This window comes from Microtus ochrogaster, linkage group LG2 (genome assembly GCF_000317375.1).
Source record: "Microtus ochrogaster isolate Prairie Vole_2 linkage group LG2, MicOch1.0, whole genome shotgun sequence".
Classification (NCBI taxonomy): domain Eukaryota; kingdom Metazoa; phylum Chordata; class Mammalia; order Rodentia; family Cricetidae; genus Microtus; species Microtus ochrogaster.
The window spans coordinates 7,978,529-7,999,443 of NC_022028.1; the positions used below are offsets into that span (position 1 = coordinate 7,978,529).

General features: G+C 43.1%; 2 protein-coding genes across 4 annotated transcripts in view; one reads left to right on the top strand and one right to left on the bottom strand.

The window, feature by feature from the left end:
- Positions 1–20,915, bottom strand: part of Runx2 (runt related transcription factor 2) — a 215,444-nt gene that overhangs the window by 158,083 nt on the left and 36,446 nt on the right. The window lies entirely within an intron of this gene.
- Positions 17,619–20,915, top strand: part of Supt3h (SPT3 homolog, SAGA and STAGA complex component) — a 363,212-nt gene continuing 359,915 nt past the window's right edge. For all 3 annotated transcript variants that reach the window (XM_026785647.1, XM_026785648.1, XM_005359815.2), the window contains exon 1: positions 17,619–17,837. The gene's annotated coding sequence lies outside the window, so the exon portion shown is untranslated. The remainder of the gene's footprint in view (positions 17,838–20,915) is intronic.

Below are 20,915 nucleotides of genomic sequence, written 5' to 3' on the forward strand. Positions count from 1 at the left end.
CCCCCCCCCCCCCCCGCAGCTCAATACTATCCTAGGTTACGAGAGGCTGTATCAAAACTAACAGGTGAAAACAAAGAATGCATAAATGTATATGCGCCTTGCCCTTGCAACTTAAGGAGGCCTTAACTCGTTGAGAAGACGTCAAGAACCTTGAGTGAGAACCCAGAAATGGTGTGGTTAAAAGAAAACATGGCTCAAACTGCTTTCAAATTTCATTAGGAATGGGAGGAAATTTCATCAGAGTCCCTAGCAGAAGATAATCTAGAGAAGTGAGTGTGGGAAGGAGGACTGGAGGACTTGGCAGACAGGCTGAAGGGATTTATTTTTGTTCTTGATTTTTTTCTAATATCTTATTAGAAATTGCAAACAAATTGCAAAGCTGAAAGTTATATTGTTACTATCATCATGATCCTCCATTATTATTATTATTATTATTATTGTTGTTGTTGTTGTTGTTGTTGTTGTTATTGTGTGAACATTCATGCAGTGCCTGTGAGGCCAGAAGAGGGCATCTGATCCCCTGGAGCTGAAATTACAGCCTGTGGTAAGCCATGCATAATAATACAGGTGCCAAAGCAGGACCCTCTGCAAGCTCAACAGGTGTGTTTAACCACTGGCCCATCTCTCCCGCCCTGAAAGTTACTTTGACTGCACATACACATCTGTATACTCACCACCTAGATTCTACATGAATGCACGTCTGCATTAGTGTTCCATTTTGAGTTGTTTGTGGGGTTGCATTGAAATTCCTCATTCCCCTTACCTTCAGTAAAGTTTACTATGCACAAACCCTTGAGCAAATGGTCTTTTTAAATTATAGGAAGTAAGGGGAGTGGAATGGATTCTATGCATAAAAAGATGCAGAGGTTGAAATAAAACAATACATAGTCACCACCTCCCAGAAACATCTGCATATTGGTTGTAGGACCCTTCTTAGATGCCAAATTTTGTGGATGTTCACGTCTCTCCTAGAAGTGGAATATCTAAGCAGGGTTTGCCTACAACCGATGCATATCCTCAGTGTAAATGTTGCATGGCTTGTTATTGTGTGTTAATAAACAATAAAAACTCAGTATATGTTCTGCACAGACACATTTCCTGAAACACATCCCAGCTCTCAGGTATTGAGTGCTTTCTCATAATTATAAAGGATAGTATTATGTAACTCCCAGTTTAATGGAGTTAGGAATCAAACAGTAGAGGCAACCAAAAGATTATTAACCCTTTGGGATTAGAGGACATCTGGAAAGGTCAGAAGATTTTACACGTAGCAGGAATAGAGATCTGGGTTTGTTTTATTTACGCGCATATTTTAAGGACTAGCTAAATGTCAACTGACAAACAGATTGCCATCTTTTGGGGGTACCATTTACTGAAGCTCGAGGGTTTTTACCACTATGGACAGCACTGGTAGTGGGCTGGAGAGGGGGTGGAGGGCACCGAGGGGAGGGAGAGGACCAGAGGCTCAGACACTGCCGAAAGCTGTTCCCTCTTTCTCTACCTCCTCTGACATCCAAGTCCATTCCCTTCCTCCGCCTTTCCCTGCTTCCTTCCTCTCTTCCCCTCTCCCCCTACTTCCCACTTCCTCACTCTTCCTTCTTTGAATGGGGAAGGGAAGAGTAAAGTGGAGATAGAATAATAAAAGAAAGAAGCGAGAGGGAGCGTGAACAGAGGAAATGGAGTCACATTAGAACCGGGCATTCCGTCTGCTTCCAATGGGGTCTTACTCTTATTTCTGCTGATTCTATTCATTACCAGAGAGAAAGGCGAAGGGGGAACAAAGTGGAGGCAAGGCCAGTAGAACTATAGGAGAGAAGAGAAAACCTCATGTGAGGTGTGTTATTAAGTTACTATATTTTCAAAATGCCCTTCGTATCCACGGAGATCTCAAATTCCCTCTCACCAGCTCTACCCCACAACACAGGCAGGCCAGTGATTTCTTAGTTTGCTTTTGTAGATGCAAACTTTACACAGTTCTTCTGCCAAAAGAGACACCCCTGGGAGTCACCAGACACTGGACTCAGCCTGGGCTTTTCGTTTACTGTGATAAAACTTGGGAAAATAGCCACACCACGTCTCCATTTTCCTGTATCTAAACTGAGACCAACAGCGATGCTTTCTTACATTGCTGGGTATATTAAAGATGAGGTGCATTGGACCCCAGCTTCTCAAGCTGGGGGTCGTGACCCTATGAAGGGTCGGAGAACTGAATGTGGCTGCTGGGAAATTTTGGCAACAGTGAGAGATTTCTGAATGTGCAGTGACCAAATTTTAATGCAAAATCAAACATATAATCCTAGGTGTTTCTGGCTGAGCTCACCCATGTTGCAGCATGCAACTCCACTGCAGCCTTGGTGCTAGACATACACTATGGGCACTTTGTTCTGTGCATGCTGTCAGGACACACAATGCCACGGAACCTCAGGTCAGGCTCAAGGCTATCACATGCCATGGCTTACAGTGTTGCTATTGTACATACAAACTTCTCTCCTCTTAAAGGAACAATGATTTAACTACATCCATTCTTAATATTTTCCTACCATTTTCTTTCATTAGGTAAAGTATCAAATTAGTGTATTTTTTGAATGAAATACATTAGAATGCTTGGTTTTAAAATTCTCTGTTTGAGTTAGCGATTTGTATTTCATTTAAGAAATGTTCAAGCCGGGTAATGGTGGCACACGCCTTTAATCCCAGCACTCGGGAGGCAGAGGCAGGCGGATCTCTGAGAGTTCGAGACCAGCCTGGTCTACAGAGCTAGTTCCAGGACAGGCTCCAAAGCCACAGAGAAACCCTGTCTCAAAAAACCAAAAAACAAAAAAAAAGAAATGTTCAGTGAGCTGGAATCACCACACACCATAGTTTCAGCACTGGGGAGGTAGAAGGCACATGAATCTCTGCGTTGCTGAGTTGGAGGCCAGTCTGGTCTACATGTTGAATTCCAGGCCAGCCAGAGATAGTGAGATCTTGTCACAAAAAAAAAAAAAAAAAATTGAATTTGGCCTTGGGATTAGGGTAGATTTTTCAACAACTTCTGAGACGGCCCTGAACACACTACTTTATTTGGTACTACATATTTATAAAAAGCGGTGTGAGTAGCATTAGCTGTATATTTTTCTTTTTGTTGTTGCTGTTTATTTGTGAGACAGGATCCGGAACTTATTACGCAGACCAAGCTGGCTTAGAACACACAATGACCACCCCCCACCCCTTGCACGCGGTCTGCCTCCCAAGTGCTAGAATTATAGGCATTCACCATCAGGTCTGGTAGCACTAATGATTATTAAAATTAGCCAACCCTAAAAATTGATGAAGATGCTCCAAGTTCTATAGTGTCCAATATTCAGCCAATACTTAATTCTGTATATAACTGTAAATAAGTGTATATAGCTTAATTCTATGCAAATTTTATCTTATCTTTAACCAATAACAAAATTATATGTATACCAAAATTAGCTTAAAATATTTTTTAGGATTTATTGTCAGTAAATGTTTGATTTTTTTTGTCCTTTTTAAAGTTTTCCATACCTATTTTAAATACCTATAGTAATGGTTAACCATTGTCAGTTTGATGGGACTTAAAATCACCATGGAAACAATCTCTGAGTATGTCCAATGGCTTATCTACATTAGGTTAATTTGGTTAATTAGGTTAGTGTGGACTCTTGGATTCCAGACTGAGTAAGAGGAGGAAGCAAGCAGAGCACCAGCCTTCATCTCTGTCTGCAATGGGACCACGTGACTCAAGCTCCTGCTCCCATGATGCTCCCACCACAGTAGACCAAGTCCTCAAGCTGGCAGCCAGAATTAACTCTTCTTCAAGTTTGTGGTGTGTGTGTGTGTGTGTGTGTGTGTGTGTGTTTTGTCAAGTATTTGTAGCAAAGAAAGATACAACTATACACTCAAGGACAATACAGACTTCCTGGGTAGAAAGGGATGTGAGACGGGACTGTTGACAAAGACTTCCATTACATCGTATGCCACAAAGCATGCAGTAGAAGAGACTAATTAATGACACAGGGAGTGAAGTCCTAGGCTGGGACCATAGATGACAAAGCAGTGCAAAGGCCGGAAGAGCTCCTCTGGGAAACCAGCTGATTTACAAGAGTGACTTAGGGGGATTTATAAAGATTGTTCTTCTCATATTTGGAGATGAATGCAGTTATGCTGGGTGGCATTTGAAAATGGATAATGAAGACGCCACCTTGTGTATATAATTTTGTTAAAATCTTCTTATTCACGTACTTTTGCATATTCATAATGTTGAAATAGGAATTGGTTTCTAAAGATGTCCATCAAGAATGTGTGTGTGTGTGTGTGTGTGTGCGCACGCACATGCATGAATGAGTGTGTGTGGTGTATGCATGCATGTCCATATGTGCATGGATGGGGTGTTCTCATCCACATATGTGTGGAGGCCAGAGGTGGTTGTCAGAATGTTTTCCTTAATCCTTTTCCACTTCACTTTTTAAAACAGTGTCTCTCAGTGAACTTGGAGCTATTTTGACTAGACTGGCTGTGGATCCCTGGGGCCCACCTGTCTCTACCCCCCAGTGCTGGGGGTCAGAGATACACATTGCCACATTCAGCTTTCCATCAGGACCCTGGAGATCCAATTCCACCTCCTAACATTGTATAACATGTAACCAAGCACATTACACACCGAGCCATCTCTCTCTAGCTCTGCTTGTAAAACACGTTAAGAAGAAACAGAGTAGCTAAGCAACCTCTGTAAATCAAGCTATAGCTGAGATCTGGCGGCACAGCCCCTTAGCTGCTGTGATAACAGCTCATGTTTGCTAGGCACTGGCTACAACTCGGCGCTGTGCTCTCGAGCTCTGTATGGCTACTCTTGCCTGCTTCTCCCAACAATGCTCCGCAAGTTTAGTTAGTAGGTGGGGAAAATGGAGCCTAATGAAAATGGGGAGCCTCTTTCTCATCTGCATATTGGTAGAAAACAGTGAAGTTGAGCACTCGACTACAAGCAGACACCCAACACAATTACAGAAAGTGCCACCTGGGAAGCAAATCAATGGAACTACTGGCCAAGTTCAAAGGAGAAAATGGGTTCTTATAGTCTGGACTTCCAAATATGAGTACAGAAAAAACATCACCTGGACAAGGAGTATGTTCTAGGCACAAGGCTAGGTTCAATGTTTGATGCAGGGAATACTAAATTCAGGTAGACCCCAGCAGGTCAATACTGATGTCTGATTGTGTTGTTCATAGACAATTGTTTCCACTTGCCTATAGTAAATGAATAAATGCATAAAACCAATATCAGAGAGCCGTGAAGCATGTCTGTAGTCTAAGCTATGTGAGAGGCTGAGGCAAAAGGACTGAGCACAGAAGTTAGGCAGGTATCTTTGTTAACATGGCCAGACCTATCCTAAAAACAACAACAACAAAAATCCACAAGCACCAATCAAATATGAACAACTTGGTGATCATTTTTAAACTTTAGCTCTATAAAATAACGGAAAGGGTTTGAACAGACGTTTTGCTAAAGGAACAACAATGGCATTCTTGAAATATTAGGGAGTATCATGAGCCTGGTCGTTAATCATTGGGGAAATGCAAATGATCCCACTAGGAGATGCCATTTCCCATCCGCTAAGATCTCTGCAATCAAATAGACAGTAACAAATGCTGACAAGGGGTGTGCAGACAGGAAACCCCAGACACTGCTGGTGGCGATGTTAAATGGTGCAGCAACTTCTGGAGACATTTGAATTGCTCCTTTAGAATGGAAACACAAATTTACCATACGAATCAGACATTCTACTCCTAGGTTTGCAAAGTGAAGTAAAAACATGCATCTACAAAACTCTCAGAAAGCACATACGACCATTATTCATGCAGCCAAAAACTGGAAACAGCTCCATTGTTTATCGGTTAGGGAATGGGCAAACAAAATGTGCTGCGTCTAGTCAATGGGTATTGCTATGCAGCCATAAAACCTGGGTGAAATACGGATATATTTCAAAGTGGAGGAACATGGAGGAGATTATGCTAAGGAAAGACGCCATGTTCAGATAGCCATGTATTGCATGTCTCTCTGTGATGGGTAGTCTTGATTGGCATCAGGAGAGGGTGGAGAAACACTGCAGAGATAAACAGAGCACTCCTCTAGATCTGAGGCTGTTGGCAGAGAAACTGCCCATCCTGATTGCGCATGGTACCAACCAATGGTGCCAAGAGCTGTAGGGCCAAAAAGAGGAAAGTGGAGGAAGCCCACTGCCACCTACTTCACTTGGCAGATATTTTCCAAGCCAGTGTGAGCTGTTCCGTTCCACCATGCCTACTCTACCATGGAGGACTGAAAACTCTGAAACCATGAACCCAAACAAATCCTGTCTTCCTTCTCTGGTTTCCCCAGAGATTTTATCCAAGAAACTAGAAACTAACCCACTCTGTTTATGAGCTATCCAGAGTTGTCAAATACACACAGAGAGAAAGTAGACTATTGGCTATCTCAGGCTGGCCATGGAAGTGGGGAGCAATCATATATTTGGGCACGAATGATCTTCCTGAGGCCATGAAGATGCTTTAAAACTCAGTTCTGGTGAGGGTCACCCAGCTCAATAAACTGATCAAACCAGTGAATTGTGCAACCAAAATGATGAACTTATGGAATAACTGTAGCTTATAGTTTATTCATAATTATAAAAATTAGACTTTTAGTTACTTTGTATGGAATAGTTTCTTTTTTATAAGCTCTTTTCATTCAAAAAATGTTCTATAATATCTATTAGAAGAGGTTCTTATTTGAAAGCATTTGCGTCTGTCAAGAGGTCATACCTACTCGGGTCTCCTGTCTTAACTTTAACTAAGAAATCTCTTCACAGCTAGTCATAACGGCACAGGCTTATAATCCCAGCACCGGGGAGGATGAAACTGGAAGGTTGTGAGTTCGAGGCCAGCCTGGATTGCATATAGTAAGATTCTTGTCTATGAAAAAAACAAACCAAAGCCTCAAAATGCACTCCTAAACCAAAAATAGTACCCCCAAAATGAAGAGAACTTTCCATAAAACAAAGAATCTTTTTGAAGTAATATAATTGCTATTTCTCTAACTCTAAAATTATTTAAGTTCCATTGTGTATGACTTATGTAAAATGTTTATTTTCACAGGTTGTAGCATATGGTAAAGAATAACAGAAGTAGTGGTCACCCCCTGAATTTTGTGACACTCTTTCCTATTTCAAATGCTTGTCACATGTTCTCCCTCCCTCCCCTAAACCCATGTTCCAGGATGAATGGCAGAATTCCTGCTTTGCAGACCAGGCTCAAAGGTGTGGATCAATGGGAGACTTCCTGCTTGTGTGAGCAAGGTTCGGGTTTAGCTCCTAATAGTTCCAAAGTGAAATGAAAGAAAAGAAGTGCCTAAATTTTGTATTTCAGAATAATTCTGATGTTTTCTCCAAAAGATGTGCGTTCCTTGCCTCACACACCCAACATCCTCAGGAACCCACCCAGCAACCCTCCTCCAGTGCACAGTTTATATCAGTGGTTCTCAGCCTTCCCAATGCTGTCACCCTCTACTGCAGTCCCTCATGCTGTGGTGACCCGCAACCATAAAAGAATCTTTTCATTGCTACTTTATAACTGTGATTTTGCTACTGTTATGAATTTTAATATAGATCTCTGATATACAGAATATTTGAGATGCGACCCCTGTGAAATTTCCCAGAGGCTGAGAACCACTGTTTCACATCTGTTTCCACTGACTGCCTCTCCCACCCTCCTGACCACCCCTCTCCTTTTCATGGCAGGGAGAAAACCTACAGCCGCCTTTCAATTTACCAGCGTCTCCTTCCACCTCCTATCTTGCTAAACTTTTGAAATGAGTGATCTGCTTTCTCCGTTCAGACTTAACACCCTAGGAAGTCATCAATGCTAGTTGTGCTATGGATTAAAGGCCCGGAGCATCTAGATTGCTGTGACCGGTGCTATAGATCTTTAGAGGGGTGAGCAGGGCTTTTTAGGTCACCAGAGAATATCCTTGAAGGAAACTGTGGGGAACTGACCTCTTTTTCTTCTTTTCCTTTGCTACCTAGTGAAGAGGACCAGTTTATTCTCCCTGGCCTTCCCGGGCCATGATCATTGGCATGCCCACCAGAGACTTAAATCAAACAATCTGTCTAGTCCTTGATTGGAACCTCCAAACTATGACCCCAAATAGATATTTTCTCTTTACAAATTAATTGTTCCAGTATTTTTTTTAAATATAGTTATGGGATGCTGACAGATACAGCAAGTATCTGGGCTGACTTGCTGCTGCAGAGGGGGTGCCTAAACCCCTCAGAGTGCAATTCAGGGGTTTGTTTCCTCACTCTTACCAGGAAACCTAGCCCTCCTGTAGAACAAACTCAACTTATAGGCGATCCAAATAAAACCCAAACTGCTGAGTTACTGACTTACAGTGGGAAAATGCAACTGTTGTATGAAACGAAACTTTCTAATGCAGCTCACCGTCATAGTTGGAGTAAAATATTATTCATAGAAATCATCCCATCACTCTTGGAATTAAAAAAGAAAAATGTAAAATTGCTTGGTCACAGGAAAGTCAGGTTAAGGGGAGTTAGCTGCCTAATTTGAATTTCAGAGTATTGGGGCCCTGAAAACTCTACTCTGTGTCTTTCCCACTCAACTCTGTTGGAATGTGCTAAGCTGGTGTGCTGAAATGTGTTTTTACAATGTTTCGTGGCAATGTTTCTCCTTATTTACATAGTGCCTTAATCAGGTTATAATTGTCTTGCTCTTTATCCTTCCTATGAGCCATTATTTGCTCGCTCTACAAATTCACTCTGAGAGCTCCGTCTTATCTGTAAAAGTAATTGGGGGAATGTCTCATTGCTTTCTGCAGGCTCACATCTGGTTTTTAAATATGAATTTCTCGATGCCATATTTCTTTATGCAAGGCACACCTGGATAAGTCAGCTTGCTCAACCACGTATATATTTGGCTGTAAATAAATTCTTAAAACCCTCCTTGGCTGTGAATCTGTTGCCTTTTCCATTGTTTGGGGGTAATCAAAGGAACATTCCCTAGGTAGTGAAAGTGGTTCTAAACTAGATTCTAAATATTTGAGCAGTGACAACATTGTTGGAACAATGGTAGTAGAAAATGACTTTATTACCGGTATGTAATAAAAAGGGTTCAGTTGTGAACATGCATGTAATTACACACACACACACACACACACACACACACACACACACACACACACACTATTGAGCTATGTATGCCTGACTGGCCATCTTCAAGATCATTAATAACCACTTCCCGTTTGCTCACTTATTTTGTCATGTGCCATTACTTGCTGCCAGGTAGACAGTAGCCAGGATCAAGCCCCGAAGATAAATTTATGGGAAACTTAAAATTGAGAAAATTTCATTCATAAATATTTCCCCGTGAGAGCTGATCACCATCGCTTGGACTGAGATGTCAGTGGTGCCCTGCTATTACACTGCGGGGCCCAAGAATACTTTTGATGAAGTGAATGACAATTTCATTATTTCTCTATTATAGGTTTAAGACTTGAGTAGAGAGGCCCTTTCGGAAAACAGCATTTGCGCTGTCCGGTTTAGATGAAAGGACTCTCTTTGTTCAGACTTCACAAACCTTGCATGACACCCGTTTCCACATAGATTCACAGAATCTCTAACATGCCAAGTAAATGTGCTTTACTGTAATATGGAAAATATTACTAAAAACTGCCTAGGATGTGGTTGAGTATCACAGTTTGTACTTCGTCATTGCTTGTTGGTTGGGGAAGCCACAGATTCCGAAGAAACTCTAGACAAGCTTTTCCCTGAGAGGGTAGGCTTGCTACGGCAGACCACTGAGTCTGTCCTTGGGGGTTTCTGATTCTGTAGGTGTGGCATGGGGACCACATATTCCTTTCTGATAAGAAGCAGATGTTGCAATTCCTTATTAGAACCACTGCTCTGTCCTGGCTAGCTTCGACTCAACCAGCCTCCGGTACTCCCCGCTGCTCACAGAGGCTCAGCAACCCCGAGTCGTTTCATAAAGGATTTGTCTTGGCACCTACCTTGTCAGGAAAACAGCTTCTTTTCTACAGTAGGAAAAATCGGGGTCAACTTGCATGGATAGCTTCACGTGCGTTTCTTTCTCTAGTCTAGCTGCCTTCTCTCTTCCATGCTATGTCTCAACCAGTCTTGGATTCTAGTGGAGGCTTCTGCAGTCTCTCAAGGGACCCGATACTATCCACTTCTGCCAAGACATTTATCATCAGCTCTCTTCTCTCCCAACCGTTCAACATTTTTCTCTTGGCCAGTTTCTTCTCCAAATCGTGTAAGCAGGCCCAAGAGTCTTTAACTTAAAACACACACACACACACACACACACACACACACACACACACACACACACAAAAACCTATTCCTTGCCCCTAAATGAGTTTCTAGTCACCCTGCTTCTTCTGGACAAGCAGTTCTTGGAGAGAATAAGGATTTTCTTTATCTACTTCTCCCGTCTTAAGTCAGAATAACCAAGTTTCTCTTCCTAGCTTCATAAAAATTTATTTTGCCAGAGGCCATCTTGATCTGGCTAAATCCAGTTGACATTAACATGTTAGTATCATTAATATGACTCTTGGAAACTATTCTCCTGCATCAGGGAAACTACTACTTTTCTCAGTGGGCTTTTTTTTTTTTTTTTTGGTTTTGGTTTTGGTTTTTTGAGACAGGTTTCTCTGAATAGCCTTTGGTGTCCTAGAACTCATTCTGTAGACCAGGCTAGCCATGAACTCACAGAGAAGCCCTGCCTCTGCCTCTGAGTGCTGGGATTAGTGTTAAAAGCATGCACCACCACTGCTCGGCTTCTCAGTCTTCTTTAAGACAATCTGCCTCACCCATCCCAAATATCAAGGACCCAACTTTTGACTCTCATCGTTCTAGAAACTCCCTTGACCATTTCATTGTTTTCTTTGGCTTCTGCTGTGTCCACATGGATCCTAGTAGAACATTTTTTAGGCCGAATATAGGGATGGTAAAAAAAAAAATATCATACCTGAGTGATGCGTGTAAAATAATGAATCATGTAAGCATCAGGTTCCTAAAGCTACGGATCCATTGCTGTGGTTTGAGAATCTCGCCATTAGATTAGATTTTGAATGCATGGCTCCTGGCTAGTGGTGCTATTTGGGTAGGTGTTAGAGGTGTGGCCTTGCTGGAGGAAGTATGTCACCGGAAATAGACTTGGAGAATTTAAAGACTCCAACCATTTCTAGTTCATTCTCTTTGCTTCATGCTTGTGGTTTAAGGGGTGAGCCCTCAGCTCCCTGCTTCTGCTACCATGACTTAACTATGCCATCGCAGACTCTAGTTCTCTGGAACAATAAGCCCAAATAAACTCTCTCATCGTTGTTACCTCGACCATGTTTTCTATCACAACTAGAAAAATCATGCATCCATTTAATCTTGTAGCTTTAGACTTTAGTTTAGACTTTGCTCTAAGTGTTACCTCAACCATTCATTCTGTTTGGTTATTCCAGTTGGTTATTGGTTAGAGCCATTTGGGATTTTGTGCAGTTACCTGAAAACATGGCACATCTAAAACTGTCACTCCGAGTCTTCCTTGTCTTGATAAATGGTACCACTACCCATTTGGTAATCGAAGAAATCTTGAAATCATCTGTGAGTTCCCTGGTTGAATTGAGATTGTGTGTGTGTGTGTGTGTGTGTGTGTGATGTGTCTGTGATGTATAGGATGTTCAAATGTGTGTGCGTAGGTCAGAAGATAACCTTGAGTGTGCGTCCTTGTTTTCTATCTTGTTTGAAATAGGTTCTCAATTCTTTTCTTTTCTTTTGTAGTTGCATATGGCATGCTAGGTGGCCCTTGAGCTTCAAGGGATTATTTGGTCTCCATTTCCCACTTCACCATGAGAACATGGGGATTATAGGCATGCACTACGATGCCTGACTTTCTACGTGATATCTAGGAATTCCTTAAAGTTATGAGGCAAGTGCTTTTCCCAAAGTCCTGATCTTCACATATTACCAGTCAGGAATCAAATCCTAGAAAGTTTCCCCTCCTTCCTATTTCTGCTGTTATTTTGTTTCCCACTTCACTGACTCAGCGCTTCCCTATTTTATGTCTTTACTGAAATATTAGCTTCTTCCAATGTGTCTCCTAACTTGTCTTGCACATGACTTCCATCTTTCTAATCATGACATCACCTTAAAAACAATTCCAACACTCCCAATTTCTAACTACATAAAGCCTACATTCCTGACCGTGAGGCCCAAGATCCTGACAAATGTCTTTGCAAACTCTGTGGTCCATCATGCTGAGCTTGTGATTCCCTTTAATAAATCATACCTTTCCTAACGCTGTCCCATCTGCTTAAATCATCTTTTCCTAGTTTGTTCACCCTTGATTTACTTTCAAGGCTGAGTTTTGGGTCATCTTCTCTGCGGTAATAATGACAAATATGAAAACCACCATTTATTAAGTGTCAGCAATGTGTGAGGCTCTTCGCATTCATTCCCATGCTATACCGACATTATTGTAAAAGTTTATGCCGCTGTGTGCAGTTGAGGAGTGGCTGCCCGCCTTGACATCTTTTTCTGTTCCACCCCACATTCACTGCTCTCCATGACTACTCTCTGATTTTCTATCTTCTACAGTTCGTACACAGAAATGGAAATACTTAATATTAGAGTTGACAGTTGTAAAGGAAATGAAATGCAAATTATTCAGAAAAATACAAGCAACGGGTGGCCAGGTAGCCTCAAAGATCAGAGTTGCTAGAATCTCAGTTGTTGTTGTTTTAAGAGATAACCAAAACACTCAAAGTGCATAGGACTGTGTGGGTAGAGGTTTGAGCAGAATGGTGAAAGGGGCATGGTACCAATACATACTCATGCAATGGGAGGGCTGCTCAGAACAGATTTCACATGGAGCTGTGTCTCTGTAATGAAAAACCCCTTCCATCATCTCCAAACATTAGTCAGTTTGCTGCGCCTGTACAGAACTCTACGGAAACACATTAAGGTGAAATCTAGGAATAGGGTTATGGTCATGTCTGAGTGGTTGTTTGTGAAGGGAGGACACGCTTAGCAGTTGATCCATAAACTGCACAAATTCAGTGTCAAGTGGAGTCCAGTGCTATAGGGGAGAGCATTGGCTCCAAAGAAACATGAAGAACTGCTGGGTTGGGCGTAGGGCTTACAGATGAGGTGGATCTTGACCTAGAGGCCAAAGTTCAAGGAGAATTCAGCTGACAATATGCATTTGACTTTTCTAATTCCAGTAGCAGCAGGCAGGATCTCTGTTGCAAATCTTTCTCTAGCGCTAAGAATGCTTCGTGTGACTACTGGAACCTCAATACATATTTGTCTCATTAATGCAGGGCCTGGTGGTGTATGCTCACAACCCAGATGCTGGGGACTGATTGAGGCAGAAGTGCCAGGCTAGTTTGGAGGCCAAGCTAGGGGGAACATGAATTTGAAGTTAACATGAACCACACAGTACAGTGCTATCTAGAGAAAAAAACAAAACAAAACAGAACAACAACAACAACAACAAAAAAACACTGTCAAGTGGACATACATTTACTGTATTAGCAGAAATAAACCCTGGTACTTGAGATAAAGTTTCTCTTTATAGGGACTATAACAAGATAAAAGTTATAAAATTTTACTGATAGCTCATTAAAAGCTGGAATATAAAAACCACCGCACATTACAGAGCATTTTCAATTGGTCAGGACTTTTCCATCTAAATCCTGATAACAACACTACTTTGCAGATTTTCTTTCCCTGATGTATACAGGATGATGCTTGCTTTGAGAAAGACTGAGTACCACTACCAGGATCCTATGGCCAATGTGTGGCACCAGAGCCCATCTGTTTTGCACTATATCTGACTGAGTTAATGAGGTTGTTTAAAAAGGATACTAGAAAAAGAAAAAAAGAACATAAATATCTCTATATCTGTAGGACGCTAGAAATTAAGCCCGTTTGTACATTCTTTGATCATTATTTAACAATTGATTTGAGCATTACTTAGTCAAAATAGGTTTATTACAACCAGCTTTGGGGTGTGAAATAGGAAGGACAGGTTGCATAAGCCACACACATGGCACCAATTAATTTTTGGCTGCATGTTCACATGTGATAGAAAGGGAAATCAGTTATTAATAATTCAACAAAATGCATCCAATTTTATATCTAAATATTTTGGCTAAAATACATTTCAGAACTGGATATTCTATATACTGGTCTCAACTTGATCTCTGCCTTATTTTCAAGTACTAATCCCTCCCCCCCAATATTTTACTTTGGTTTTGTTCTTTTCTTATTTTAAATAAAAAGAGTCTTCAATTTCCTCGTATTTCCTTAAAAACACAGTGAAACACACCTGTGTCGGGCGCTTTGACTCTGCAGTGTCTTCTGGAGACTCCGGTTGAAGGCTTAGCTGTGGGCTCAGGGGCTTTGGGGAAGTGATTTTATTGGGCAGATTCTTACCTTATTGGAAGTTCAATCTGCTGACAAATTCATAATTTGATAGCATGATTGGGAGGTTGTGGGAACTAGAAGATGGGGCCTAGTCAGAGAAAGGAGGTTCCTGGAGGTGTGTTACTGGGGGTTTTCCTTTGTCACGTGAAAGGTGTGCTGTTTCCTTTTCTCTCTGCCTCTCTCTGCCTCCAGTCTGCCTTGAGGTGGGCAGCTTTCCTGAGCTAGAGCCTTCTGCAGCAATATCTCTGTCTTTCTACAGCCTTAGTAAGACTTATATAGCCAGTTGACAGTTGACTGCGTATTCTGGGACACAGTGATCAAAATATCTGTAGAATATCTCCTTAAGGGAGTAAAGCTTTCAGTGAAAGAGGGATTTCAGCCTGCCACAGCAGGAAGGACACAGGGGTGTGGTGGGGAGTAGTGGATTTGAGGCTGGAACCATTCACAGGCTGAAAATGCAGGTCAGAACCAGGACAGGTACAAACCCTTAGTGGTCCACTTCTAGGCAGGCACCACCTCCAAAAGCCTCCATAGACTTAGAGCTTTTAAAATAAAAGCCTGGATCTCTGTGGGTTCAAAGCCAGCCTGGTCTACAAGAGCTAGTTCCAGGACAGTTAGGACTGTTACACAGAGAAACACTGTCTCGAAAAAAGCAAAAATAAAAAAATAAAAATAAAATAAAATAATAAAAGCGTCTTTGGCCATTTAATGCAATCATCACAAAGAAGGGAGGGGACCTCGGAATGCATGCTTTGTACTAGTAAGTTTGAAGATGATCATGCCAGAGATGTGTGGAAGTTGACACTAGCAAGCTTCATTTTCCTTTAATGACACCAAGAGATGGGGCATCTGCAGTCAGGGTGGTACACGGCACACGCCTTTAATCCCTGTGCTAGGGAGACAGAGACAGGCGGATCTCTGAGTTCAAGGTCAGCCTCGTCTACAGAGAATTCCAGGTTCCAGGACAGCCAGGGTGCTCTGTTACACAGAGAAATTCAGTCTTAAAAAAACAAAATGGGGGGAAGGGGGGTGTTTTGTTTATTATAGGGGTGACGTGACTTCACTTGGTCTCCTGCTCTATTTCCCCTGGTGGTCTCCAAAGCTTTAATTTCAGGAAGAGTTTGTTGTTTTAGTTTTGTTACTTTATAAACTGAGGACATGTCCTTTACAAGGTATGGTCGAGGGGAAGGGTTTTCTTGTAGATATGATGGAGAGTACAGTCAGAGGCATCTGGAAAAGTCTAGAACAGGGAGGAAGCAGCAGACTGAACACAGTCAGCAGACTCACCTGGCCATGGGAGGAGAGATGTGGAGAGCAAGAGAGGAAGACAAGGAAATGCTTGCAAGGGAGACCAAGAGAGAGGGGTGCAAGAGGCTGAAACAGCAGGGTTATATGGGATGGGAAGGGGGGCAGGAGCTGGAGAAGTGTAGGGAAAGAAGAGCTGAGAAGAGCCTCAGGAGCTGTGGCAGAGGGAGCCTGGAGGCCAACCTGTGCTTTGGTAACCTGATAGGAACCATGAATCTATCCTGATTTTTTTTTTTTTGGACCTGTCAGTTATAATTTGTTTATAAGTCAAATCTGGTCTTTATCTTTGGAGGCAAAATGCCCGTGCAATGACATCTTAATTAAAGTGATCCACCTGCAATTTTATTTCTTTGGATACTCTGTCTCCTGTTTTCACAGCAGTTTTTTTTCCTGTTTGTTTATAAAGAAAGGTCTGAAGTAGTAGCTCAGGAAGGTCTTAAAATCACTATGTAATCAAGACTGACCTTGACTTTTCCAATTCTGTGCCCAGCCCTATCTCTTATTTTCTTGGCCATATACTAAAATCTGTCTTTTCACCTACTGCATATAACCGAATCTTACTTTTTTTTTTTTTTTTTTTTTTTCGAGACAGGGTTTCTCTGTGGTTTTGGAGCCTGTCCTGGAACTAGCTCTTGTAGACCAGGCTGGTCTCGAACTCACAAAGATCCGCCTGCCTCTGCCTCCGCCTCCCAAGTGCTGGGATTAAAGGCTTGCACCACCACCGCCCGGCTTCAAATCTTACTTTTTAAAAGAAGTAATGACAATTCTGGCTACTTTCCCATACATTGGTACACTCTGCCTAGGATGAGTAAGCCTGGATTTACACTTACTTCATGCTGAGTCTCCACAACCTAAATAGCCTTTGGCAAGTGTACTTGCCGAGTAGTGAAGTGTCTGGTAATTAGACACAAGACGACTGCAATCCACAGAGGAGATAATTAAATGAATGGCTCTGTTAAAGACGCTACGCAAACAGGATCACTTCAGAACACATACATTCCTAAGCAAGACGTTAACGGAAGCAGGAGTGCTTGAAAAGCCCTGGAAAACGTGAATCACTGGACACTTATTAAGTAATATTTGAAGTGGTAGGATTTGAATATGGATAGTTTTCTTTCTTAAACGGCTGAAAAAAACTGCTAAACATATAAACAACAGTTCACAAAGCGCCATGAAAGTCAGGAGACCCCACTGTCTTGATGCTTTAAAGAATTGCTTCTGCGACCATCAACCGCGAGAAGAGGTCACATATACAATTCAATACAGGTGGAGCAAGAGGAAAAATGACCAAGGCTTGTGTATAAAGCCTCCCAGATATCGCAAGCTATCAACAACAAAAGCGTACTCTTTAAGTAATTAAAGAACTGGGGGAAACTTTGCAGATGGGCTGTCAGAGGGGGTGAATGAAGCTGGTGTTTCAAGGTCCCAGAACCCAGGGTCAGCACACAGTGCTTCTCCGAGGTGCAGGTCTTTCCGAACTCTGTGTCATTAGAAACAGGATAAGATTCTAATCACCCCGACCCCTGAAGAGAAGCTTGCACGGACAAACTTCAGTGTAGACACCGACTCCTTAAAAAATCCTAGACCCATAAGCTCACTCCGGCAGGCTGCAGAGTGTGTCTGCACCGGGTATACCCGGTTCCTCAGCCCGACCCGTACAGCAACTCCAGCTCTGAGGCCGCCGCTCCCTCCGCCTTGGCGGGAGCACGACGCCCCGCCCCCGGAGTGTGGCGGAAGTAGCGGGAGCGGCGCGCGCCACCTCGCCGGCTGCGCAGGCGCTCTCCTCGCATGGGTTGGCGCGTCCGTCTAGTTACCTCAGTCTCCGCCACCCCCGCCCCTCATAGTGGCGCTCTCGCCATCTTGCACCCCCTCCAGCCTAGCCCAGTCACCTTTTCCCTTTCCACAGTTTCTGTCCCCCCTATTCCCCGCCCCCTGCCCATCGTGTCCCGGGTCCGCCGCCGCCGCAGACACCGCGCCATCTCTGTCCCCTCTCATTCTCCACGCGGGACGCGCAGACGTGCTTCCACGTGTCCTTAAGCAGAGGTTGTGGGGCGCGTGGGGGCGGCGGGGAGTGGGGCGAGGTCATGGGAACGCCAGGGACTTGGCAGCCAGAGGTCAGGCCCAGGGCTGCGGGCCCAGCCGGGTGCAGGCCGCCGAGTGTGGGGTGCGCCATGGCTCCTCCCCGTCGTCGGTGGGCGTGGGGCGAGGGGAGCCCTGGGCTGGGCGGAGAGGCACCTTTCGCCTGTCACCCAGGTTGTGTTGGGTTGGGGAGACCTTCAAAAAGGAAAGCTCTACTTCATGGAAGTTAGGTAGCATTAGTGGAAGTTCAGCGTGCCAGGAGAGACCCAGAGGACACATGCTGCTGTCACCGCCCGCCTCTGGAACCCCTGGGGAAATCATTTAGGTCGTGTTGTAGATGGGGATCACAATAGCCTAGCTCCAAACTCAGATTTATGAGAGAGTATTTGTGTACTTAAAGCTTACATCAACGCCAGCAGAATTCTCTGCTGTGATTTCTTATGAGTTCCATGTTAAATTGTCACCTTGCCTTCCCTTAGTAAAGTCAGGACAGTTGGTGTGACAAATGAGAATGGAGTTATAGGGATAGTAAATATATTTGACTTTCAGACAGGATCCTGGAAGCAGTATCGTTATTGTATACCCGGATAAATTAGCATCATGTCCCTGGAGTTTAGTGGGAACTCAGAATGAAATGAGGACGTTTATCTGGGAGACACCTGGGTCTCCCAGATCACCGGTAAAAGATTGCTTGAAACAACTGGTAGAATTTCTGTGTGTTCCAGAGAGACAGAATTTATCGACTAAAGGGTTTCTTGATAATACTTGATAAAACCAGAACATAATGGGTTATGCTGTTGTGGGTCGTGGCCCCTCAAATCCCCTCACCCACCCTGGGGGCCTTTAAGTACAGTAGGTCTACCCTGAGGGCTGCCCTGCCTAGGGGAACTTTATGCCACGCTGAAAATGCTATACACTGTGGACTTCCAGCATGGTAGCCATCAGGTGCAGGTGGCTCTTGAGCAATGGAAACGTGGCAGGTGCCACTGATGAGTAGCAAATTAATTACAATTTAAGTGGCCACCCACGCGCACGGTGGTTGTTGCATGGCATCGCACAGGCCTGCAAAGTTGAGAGCTGTTGCGGTTTTTGATTTGGTGGAGTTTTAAGTCAGCTCAGCTTTTGGAATATTTATGCTGTAAGGATTCATAATTATGTCCAAATATTGCCTTTCATTCAAAGCGTGGGCCTGCTAGTATTTATTTACAGCTTGGCAAATTAAAGCAAAACACTCCTTTGACTCCCTGGTTCGAAAGCTAGTGCCAGATTTAGCTGGAAAGAGTTTTCTTTAATCAGCGCTGGCTTCCACTGTCTTTTATCACTGAGTTAGTTCTTCGGGAAAGCTTGCTACTCTTTATTGCTGCCGTTTGTTTTTTTTCCTACCATCTTTGAAAGCTGGTGCTTCCCCTTTTAACCTTTTGTATAATAAGACAGTTTAATAAATTATGGTGGCAATCTTTGGGCAATTTTAGAAGTCATTTTAGTATCCATATTCAAACTTCTGAAGAGAAAAGTGAAATTTGGTGATCAATGTGTCGTGAGATTACTTTCTTTGAAATATGCCTATTTTTTGATTGAGTATTTGTAAATCTTGAGCATAAAAGCCTTCTCCTTTTCCCCTTTTTCTCCCCTCTCCCTTCCTTCTTTCTCCTCCCTCTTTCTTCCTTTTTTTTGTACTGGGGATTGAACCCTGGCCCTCCCACTTACTAAGTGGTGGCTCTGCCACTAGGCTATACACACCCAGTCCTTGAAAATAAACCCTGAGAAACAAAAACGAAACTGTCACGGTGTCGGGGTAGAAGTACACTCTGAACTCCAGCCTGATATTTGTGAAACGTTGCCCTTGGCCTCAAGGCTGGAGATAATCCTTGGTTCTAGAATGACAGTTTAAAGCTCCTGTGTTACATCATAAGCAGAGACTAGTTCATGACTTGCAAGTCAGACTGAGCTGGTCTTGAGTGGACAGACTATCTTAAGTTTTCTGGGACAGTCACATCCCAGCATGCTTCCTACCAGAACCCCTTTCGTACTGTCAGAAACATTCCAGTTTGGACTGTGCTAACGTGGCCACGCTTTTTAAGCGTGTCAGAACTCTTAGTCTTGGAAGGATTAGCAATTTTGCAGTCTCCAAAATACACTTGCTGAAAACAGTGACAAAGTCCATGCTGTTTCACTCATAGGATATTTGGAATAAGGCCAGAGAGTGACTTGGTCCCTTTAGCCACTAGCGATTTCAATGTTTTACTTTGTAGAGAAATCTTGGGTAATATGCTTGTTGGTCCCTTTTGGTGTAAAGGGCTACAAATATGCCGGTACAGTAAAAATAGTGAGATCGAGTCGTCCTGTTTTCCTGTTGAGAACGGGTGTTTTGGTGAGGTCAGATAGTAAATCAATCGGAAACCTGCTTTTCATGTATTAGAATGTCAGTGATTTTGCTTATATTTCACTTACATTATGAGAAGGGATTCGGCCGTTGCATTACTGTGTTAACTGAATTCATGTTAAGTGAAGGGGATGAGCTGTTCTGTTTTAAATGTTGATGGTAATGGGCCACTGAGCCTTGTGTGTCTTCTGTAGTCCCACTTTTAGCCTTGAACAGACTGTCACACTCATGAGCTGCCCTCTTTGAGCTTGCTTAATGTTAAAACCCTGACGTGTTTGTAAAGAGCTGTGCTCATGTTTCCTGTGACACTTTCTGTGCACCCTCGCTTAGCCATTATCTCAGGAACCCTGGGAGGGAAGTGTGTAAGTTTCCTTTCTAGAAGAACTGAGGGAGAGAGGTGGCTTGAGTTGCCCAAGGTCACATGATAAGCCTTAGAGCCTGTGTTTGAACTCCAGAGCTCAGCGCTTTCCTGCTACACCGCGTGAGCATAGGCAGATAGTTCACAACCAAGTTCACTGTGACCAATTCCTTGTGAAGGTCTTTTTTTTGTTTTTTTTTGTTTTTTTTTTTTGTTTTTCGAGACAGGGTTTCTCTGTGGTTTTGGAGCCTGTCCTGGAACTAGCTCTTGTAGACCAGGCTGGTCTCGAACTCACAGAGAT